The following is an 8,099-nucleotide window of genomic DNA, read 5'->3' on the forward strand; positions in this document are numbered from 1 at the left end:
TGCTGTAGATTCGGTTGATGCTGTTCCTGAAGTCTACTCATATTTCTTGGTGGTTTCATATTTTATTTTGGCACATCAGTTTTCAGGGAACGATGAGAGGCTGCGTGTGTAATGTGACGCGAGGCTGTGTGTGTGTGATTTTTGTAGAAAAGCGGGAATATGTGAATGTAGGTTGAATATAGTTAATCGTGGGACGGGTACTTGTACCCTTGTCGAAAGTGTTTCGTGAAAACTTTAATGTGTTAGTAACCTGACAAGTAGTTAGGTAGTCAACATTTTGTGGTATTTCTTCAGTGGATATCAAATATCCTTTATTTGGTAATATCCGGGGATTGGATTGCAGAGGTTTCATCGCATCGATTGTAGTTACAATGATACGTATGGGAGTATTTTTTTTATTAACCCATCATGATTTAGTGATGTTAGTTATAAGCTTTTATCGTGTTTTCTGAAGATTGATCATGAAAGGGAGATATATTTGTTCGGAGGTGTTTCATTTGGGGATTGTTTTCATTTTAAGACGGAATGCAACACACATTTAAACGAAACATCATTTTATTTCAATATTTAAATTTGATAAACTGAACCTCATACAAAGTATTCTAGAATCATTCCCTGAGAATTACATGGTTCTGTTAAGCTATTTGTCACATTCTATGACGTCTCTGTTGTTTCGTTTTGAATATTTTCTATAAACTTGTAGCAGCAATTTATTTAACGACATATATTAGTCGGATAAAATATTGCGAAACACAATTACAATAAACGTATATGTTGCTTTATAATATTATATTTTATGATTCGCAAACATAAATTTTCATATAGAAACGAATGTAAATTCGATTCAGTATTTACTGCACACAACGCAGGTTAATTCTCGACCATCGACATACGGTGGACATGGCAATGAACCACAAGCAGCCTGAACGAAATACAGTAGAGCTCCGTTTTCGTTCCTGTAACCTGCTGGATCAGCTTCTGGAGCATAATCCACACACACATAATCATGTCTGCCCTTATGAGTATAATGCTCGGCCATCAAATATCCTGAATATTCAGCTGTCCAACCAGGGTAACACTGTGTCCTGGCTGGTAACATCATAACAACAGCAGGTTGTCGTGTCAAACAGACAGCACACGGAACGTTGTGATTATGAATTGAATCAGCGTTAGCAAAAGAAAAGAGTTTATTTCTTGGGTATAAACCTAGTTCATATTCACTGCCATGAATGTAACCACTTTTTTCATCTCCTGTCGTATAATTGGCCCAAATGGGATCGATGGGTAGACATAAGTAATTACTTCCGCCACCTGTGAGCTCGAACTATTGTCCACCAGCCACACCTAGAATTGGTAAGAATAAATCAAGTAAAAAAGATGTTAAGCAAAATTATATATGAAATAACGGAAACATTCATTACAATTTGACCCTTAAAAGAAATCATGCGTAGCCACGTGTGAACGAATTGTGGTGTATGTATGTTAGTGTTTATGTGAGTGTAAGCTGTGTGTTGAGGTATGCATGAGATCGTAGCTGTGCATTTGCCTTCTCATCATATGTATATATATATATATATATATATATATCGTAATAAGCAACTAGGATATATAGAGATGATGCGGTACGATTGTTTCATACAACTCCATTTATATATATATATATATGTTTTGTGTATACGGGCAGGTATTTCTGGTTACGGCGTGGATTATTATGTATGCTTGCATGGGGTAGGTGATTTTCGGTGAATGTCAATAGATGGAGAAAAAGAAAGATATTTTATAACGCATGCACTCGTGTTTATCCGAAATGGAAAAGATGTTCACGTGTGAACGGGGATATTTTGGGTGGTGGAAATTGTTGGTGGTTTGAGTAGGACAATACGGGAGACGACGAGATGCAGAGAAGTGGTGGGTAACCGTCGATGAAATGTTGTTTAGTCGATCGTACGAGAGTCAGTGGCTAAACCTCTCGTTTAGACTCGGACGAATCAGGCTTACATAGACGTTATGATCACACAGACTTTTTTTCATGCAATACACAGAAACGAGGTGGGAGGAAAAATTGTGAGGTTCAGTGATGGCGTAGTGCTTAAGATGAATGGACGGCGGAGTCGGCGATCGATAAAGGATACGTGTAGGGTTTATGGAGAGCAGATTCGGAGCATTTTTAGGGATTGTGAGGTTGATTAGGGAAGCCGTTGGAAGCAGCAGATTTAGATTGGAAGTTTCGGAATTACCTTACAAAGATATACTGGATAATTAATGAGGTGATGTGGTGCATGAAAAGAGCAAGGTTTTAGCGATAAGACGATTTCGGTGAACGGAGAAGAATAGAATTGCTTTCTGTACTCTGTTGTGTTCTCTCACTAATATTTAGTCTCTCTCTATTTTACTTAATGAATAAAGTCCTTAGCTTTTTCCATCAATTACAGTATGTGGCTTGTCCAGTCCTCATTCTACATTCTGCGTTCATTTCATTAATCGTTTACAGTCACTGTCATCAATTCTAATAGACTCTTTTCAATTTAGCCCACACCTACGATCACTGGGCACTCTAGTTAATGATAGTCAAGTGGCTACTTTTCAGCTCTGGTCACTCACGTACAATACCACCATCCGTAGCCAGTACACTTGACCACCAGTTAGCAGCCTCGGTATTTGATATCTACAATCCAAAGCTGGTCAGCCTGAAATTCTTGATCGCCATGGTGGTTTTCAGTCCCGCCCCTATCTGTAATTTAACGTAGAGATATTCTGTGGTTAGACAATATCCTTTTCACTTGGTCCGTAGCAGACAACATATAATATTGTGATTTGACCAAATACCTACAAAGGAGTAAGCAGTCTTGTGTAGTGTCTGTATAGTCTTCAGGTATAGACGTTTGAAACGTGACATATCATAAAAGGATTTGAGAATGTTTATGTCAGACAACCCGACAAAGGGTGTGTGTGCGTGTGAGTGAGAGAGAGTGTGAGAGAGAATGAGGGGCGACAAAATGAGAAAGACAAAAAGAGAATGAGAGGTCAGAAATATAAAGTATACTCACCGTCATATACAAGTTTTGAATAAGGAGGACATGTTGTTCTGCCCCACCGGGTATACAATGATCCGAGACCGGGTTCTGTGATATTAAAATGAAATAATGTAGTTTAAAAGAAAGAATTGGGGGATCATTTACAAAGTAGGATGCTGGATGGGAAGGAATTGATGGAGAAGAGAGAAATATAGAATTTAAGAAAGAACGAGTGAATGAATGAAAGTCAGAACGAAAGATGTAAGTAATAAGAATAAATTGTAAAGAAAGAAAAAAGACATTTGTCTGTTGAGCCTGTTGGTGACGTTGATGTCAAAGATTTGAGAGATTAATCTCAGAATATCAGAATGTGTATCGGTCTCCGCTATGAACGGATGTATGTATGATACGTAAACTTGGGTATGAGTATATATACTTCTCAATAGAATAATGATAAAACTCAATAGAATAATGATAAAATATTCGCCAGGTGCCAATATTCATCGGTCAATTACAAATATCAGTTTGGAGCTCGGCGCAAATAAGGCCATCATAACTACAATATGAAAATAACAACCATACCGCATCATAGTTAAAAGACATCGCATCCGGATCTCGAGTAGAGGAGTCCGTTCGATAAATGTATAGCACACCACACCCAATACCGCTGCAAACAGCAAGAAGCCTGCAACTTAATCTGGGGTGCGTGGGGTGGGAGTACATAACTGACGGTCTCAGGAAACCAAAGCAGATCAAGAAGGGAACAACCTTTAATAATTGAGAATTAAAACGTCAAAATTGTTAGATATAATCTGCCTGTAAGATATAAGCGGTGTCTCCTGTACAAAATTTCGTTTCTCCGATAGCGTACACCTGGATATAGGCTTGAAACTCCACTACGCAACTGTGGTGTCAACAATGTCTGCACAGGTGGGATTAATATACTCTCAATCTCCAGCTTTCGGATTGTATTATGGAGTGAAACCTGCTAGGTGTGAGGGTTCACCTCTTGAAGCTAAGGCTGAATAAGAAGGACCACTGTGGCTGCTGTAAGTATATTCAGGAAACAGAGGGGTCAAATACAAATCCTACCTAAGAAAATTCACCACAACTTTAGATATATTTGGGGTAAAGTCATTTGTCTTGCAAGGAGACTTCAGTGCACACCTTGGCACTGATAACCGTGAGAAGTATTGATTGGAAGGAATGTCGTCAGTGAACTTAATGGAGAGGTCATAGCAGCCTTCTGTCTAGGATACACACTCTCCTCTCTATGGTATAGATATTATTTTAAGACAGGGATATTTATAAGGGAGCCTAGTATAGAAATACTTGGTGACAGAAGTTTTTGATAGATTTCGGTCATCTTTCACTCTTTGCTGAACGTTCGGGTAAAAGGAAGGGGTGGAGTTGTCAACTGATCACTACCTAAATGTCTAAAAGCCTGAAAATTCCTACAGTCTGCCGAACACTGGAAATTGGTAAGTCCAGTGCGACCTACAGAATACAGTTGAAAGCCCCAGTGGATGCTGGAATCAGATATAAAATTGTGGTGACTTTTGCATCCAAATTGAGAGTGACCCGCCTGAATGAAGTTGGACATCGAAATGGATTCGTGATTGTATTATGTTTTTCGGCAGGTTCTTCTTCGGTTGAAGGCTTATTTGAGCTAAACTCACTTAAAAGTGATAAAGCTGCTGGTGAAAAGCACGTTCGGCTTGATATTTTAGAAACCTTAAATAGAGATGGTATTCTCTAAGTGACCCGTGTATGCTAGGTGGATGGGACCTCTGGAAAAAACACCAAGGCAATGGTAATATAGGCTGACAATCACAATTTTTTCAAACAAAGACCGAAGAGTGTGTTCTAATTATAGAAAAGTCTACACTAGATGTCAGGGAAATATATGTAGGCAAATTGTCATGCCCAAGATTACTGTCGGGGACGCAGTACACCCGACCAGATAGTCATTCAAAAGTGATCTTCCAGCAAACATTGAAATATTTCCAAGGTTTATACGCTGTAAAGCACGAAATGGCACGCGATCACGTGCCCTGGGGCATGTTGCGGATGGTTTACCAAGAAGGTGAGTTTAATGGGCAAATACTGGTTGCCATGAAGTACTTATATGGATGTTCAAATGATTGTATTTATGTAAAAGTCGAAAGTTTACAACGTGATGGTTTCACTTAGTTGAAGTGTGCATTGTTAGTGCCCCTTCTCACATTCTTTTTTATGATCTGGTTGAATATGCGCAGCCATTGTGGTAGAAGTATCCAAATTCATCTCTACCTGATCGGTCGACTGTTATTTGTAGACGACATGCTGCTACCTGATTCGTTTGATGGTCACCAACAACGTGCACTGAATTGGTTGGCTGACGAGTACTCCAAGGCAGGATTGACAAATACGCACTGTGTAGGAAAGTGGAATATCATTATTTCGGGTCTCTATTCACGAACGACTGGAAGCACTAGAGTGGACAGAATGCTGAATTGTAGATATAAACGCAGTGAAGCGCCAGCTCGGGCATTTGATTCTCAGATGAAGAGGGCTTGGTACAATTATCGACGTTGCACTGCATATATCCTCATATACACACAATAATTGTTATAGTATATTAGAATAACATTTTATTTAGGAAATTATTGTAAAGGAGAATATATTTTAAAATAAATTCAGGCAAGTGTCTTATCATATATTATTGTGGACATATGGATATTAATGTGGAAGTAATTCAAAGTTGGTGAAATTAAAAATCATTAGTCAATGAGTCACGGTTTAGCTATAAAATTAGTTCTTACTTGGCGTGTCATCAGGTTTATCGTCGAAAAAATTCTTGGGGATGAAACGTTTCTGTGAAATGATAGAAATAGCATCATATAAATAGTACTTCAGGATATTTATTATCGTTTAGAACTTAAAACAATGCAATAGATGACAACATATTCGGACAGGTATCATTGCCAACATTACCATCTCAACCCCATAGGAATCTTCTAGAAGGCGCTTCAATCCAGTCAAACGATTTCTGAACAATATCAGACAATACAATTCTGCATTTCGTTTGGTGAATCTAAGAAGATAGATAAACATGAATTTACGCCGACCTCAAAGTTCAAGAACAAGTCTATCCCCTCATTGGTTCTCTGGTACCCGCGACTGAACAACCACAGTTCCTCCAAATTTACTCTATGAGTGATGTAGGACAACAAACCCGACGTGAGGTGTCAAAATTTCCGATGATGGGTCGTGTTAGACACAGGGCACACTGCTGCAAAGGAGAGTATATCCACTGACAGCTTTTTGGTGCGTTCAAAAATCACAGAATCCCCACCTCCAATTTTGCATGAAAGGTTAGGGCCTGAAACACTCCAAACGGACGCATAGCATGTTGCTTAGTCGAATTAGCCCAGCATTTACTCTACAAATGTTTTGTTGTCAATGTTGCACTTTCCCATATCACCTGTTTCAAAATGACTGGAATATATTATATACCAACTTTGCCATTTTAATCACCAGCAATGCCGGGTATGTCTGCTAGTACACACACACATATTTCTACATATATATATATATGTATATATACACACACACACACACATGTATATATATATAGTTAAATTTAATCCAAACAAGAAAGCACAAAAAAACGCAACAATGCGAGGACGTGGAACAAATATAGTATTATTGGACGCTCAGGAAAGAAGGAAAGAAGGAGGGTTTAACGTTTCAAGCGGAGCTCTTCGTCGGAAACATACGAGAACGAAAGATCCAGAGAAGGGAAGATAGAGGAAAAAAAATCGCCAACGGTACACACGCAGTCACATTTTGAATGACCGGAAGGAAATGGGTGAAGAAAAGTTCTTTCAAAGACAGGACAGTGGTTCTTTGAAAGAGGAGGAGGAATTTTTGTGTAAGTGTGGATATGTGTGAGCCCGGAGGTCTGCGTGTGCGTGTGTGTGTATGTGTGCAATGATGACACGTGTGTGTGTGTGTGTGTGTATGTGTGTGTGGTTGTGGCTGTTAATCTTTGCGTGTTGTAGGGTTAGTAGTGTTAAGATCAAGGGAGAAGGAATTGGGCGTGGCTCCTTTTGTCTCTACCCCAGGTCAAGTAGTAGGTACTGCTAGTTTGATGTATGTGTGTGTGTGCGTGTATGTATATGTATCGTGTGTGTGTTTTGCTTGTAGTGTGTGTGTGTGTATGTATGTGTGTGTTCGTGTGTGTATGCGTAGAGTTTGCGTGTTTGGCGATTAACTGTGCTTTACTTAGTGTATGTTTGCGTGTGTGTATATGTGTGCAATGATGCCACGTGTGTGTGTATGTGTGTGTTTCGTTTGTAGTGTGTGTGTATGTGTGTGTAAGCGTGGAGTTTGGGTGTGTGGCGAATAACTGTGCGTATGTGTGTATACATGTATGTATAATTGTGTGCGTGTATGTATAATTGTGTGCCGTGTGTATGGGATGTATGTGTGGGTTCATTTGTGTGTGTGTATGTATGTGCGTGCGTGTGTTTTATGTGCGTGTAGTTGTATGTGCGTGTACATGTGCGTTTGTATGTGTTTGTGTAAGCGTATATGGGTGTAGATACGTGTATCAGTGGGGTTGTGAGTTTTGAATGTGTGCATTCGTGTGCGTGTGTGCGTGCGTATGTGTGCGCATATTGTTGCGTGCGTGTGTGTGTGTGCCTGTGTCTATATGTGTATACGTATATGTATGTGTGTGTGTGCGTGCGTGTGCTTGTGTGCGTGTGTCGCAGGAGCGCAACAGAAACCGTCTAAATACTTCTCATGCAATGTGTATACAACAAATATCAAGAGAAAAATGCGCGCTGACAAACGGGGGCGTGGGGAGGGGGCTCGGAAAATACCCACGATCAACCGTAGAGAATCCGAGCAATAAACCTCAACGCCCGGTACAGGAGCGCAACAGAAACCGTCTAAATACTTCTCATGCAATGTATATACAACAAATATTGTTGGGTGGACAAACACACACACACACACATATATAGATATATACGACGGGCTTCTTAAAGGTTCCGTCTACCAAACCCACTCACAAGGCTTTTGCTGGCTCGAGGC

General features: G+C 39.7%; 1 long non-coding RNA gene across 1 annotated transcript in view; it reads left to right on the forward strand.

The window, feature by feature from the left end:
• Positions 1 to 1,054: 1,054 nt before the first annotated feature.
• The window catches only part of LOC118766852, a 17,899-nt gene continuing 10,854 nt past the window's right edge, over positions 1,055 to 8,099 (forward strand). The window contains exon 1 of the long non-coding RNA XR_005002762.1: positions 1,055 to 1,185. This is a non-coding gene — a long non-coding RNA (uncharacterized LOC118766852). The remainder of the gene's footprint in view (positions 1,186 to 8,099) is intronic.

Source organism: Octopus sinensis, linkage group LG18, assembly GCF_006345805.1.
Source record: "Octopus sinensis linkage group LG18, ASM634580v1, whole genome shotgun sequence".
NCBI lineage: Eukaryota > Metazoa > Mollusca > Cephalopoda > Octopoda > Octopodidae > Octopus > Octopus sinensis.